This window comes from Embiotoca jacksoni, unplaced genomic scaffold, assembly GCF_022577435.1.
Source record: "Embiotoca jacksoni isolate LCO1_2020_lvr unplaced genomic scaffold, fEmbJac1.0.p SCAF_21, whole genome shotgun sequence".
Lineage (NCBI taxonomy): Eukaryota > Metazoa > Chordata > Actinopteri > Embiotocidae > Embiotoca > Embiotoca jacksoni.
In genome coordinates, this window is record NW_027185352.1 from 586,632 (window position 1) to 587,500 (window position 869).

The 869-nt window shown below is 51.8% G+C and overlaps 1 protein-coding gene across 1 annotated transcript in view; it reads right to left on the reverse strand.

Moving 5' to 3' along the window:
• Positions 1-352: 352 nt before the first annotated feature.
• sult4a1 (sulfotransferase family 4A, member 1) overlaps positions 353-869 on the reverse strand; it is a 43,128-nt gene continuing 42,611 nt past the window's right edge. Inside the window, exon 7 of the mRNA XM_069156328.1 lies at positions 353-869. This exon is cut by the window's right edge and continues 4,410 nt beyond it. The gene's annotated coding sequence lies outside the window, so the exon portion shown is untranslated.

Here is an 869-nt window from a genome sequence, read left to right on the forward strand (position 1 = left end):
CAACATATTCAAAATACAACGTGAACACAGAGAACAGTTAAAACATTGGTAACAGTAATTGGGGGGACACGACCCTCCACAAAGGCCGTGGTTAAGCCTTAAGCCACACTGACACCTGCTGGTGGTTTAATGACACTACTTGCTAGCACCGTGATGAATAACTCCTGAAGTTGAACAGAAATGAACCCTTCCTTCCCACAAAGACACACAGAACACATCTGGAACATAGAACATCTTTCTGTTCAGGAATTACTTCCTTCATGACTTGTTGTGTAACAAAAGGCCTGTGAGGACTATAAACACATTCTCTGACTCTGAAGCATTCAAAGAAAGAGAGTTCATCCATCAGAAGTTGCCTGAAGAACTTTATTAATAAACCAGCAAGCAAAGCATGTCAGATACAATGAGAGACGCCCAGGAAACCAGGCAGGCATGTATAAAAACCCAAAGGAACCGGAACCGTGGAGGTGGGCTGGCCCAAGTCCTGCCGACGGCTGTAAACAGTGACGGACAGAAGAGAGGACGATGGAGAGGAGAGGAGGAGCAGGAGGAGCAGGAGGAGGAGGAGCAGGAGGAGGAGGAGCAGGACGACCAGGAGCAGGAGGAGGAGCAGGAGGAGGAGGAGCAGGACGAGCAGGAGGAGGAGCAGGAGGAGGAGCAGAAGGAGGAGGAGCAGGAGGAGGAGGACCAGAAGGAGGAGGAGCAGGACGAGCAGGAGGAGGAGGAGGAATGTGCAGCCGCGACAGAGAGGTTCTGCAGCTGAGCGGGGTTCTGCAGCTGAGTGGGGTTCTGCAGCTGAGCGGGGTTCTGCAGCTGAGCGGGGTTCTGCAGCTGAGCGGGGTTTTACAGACAGATTCCTGCACATTTTA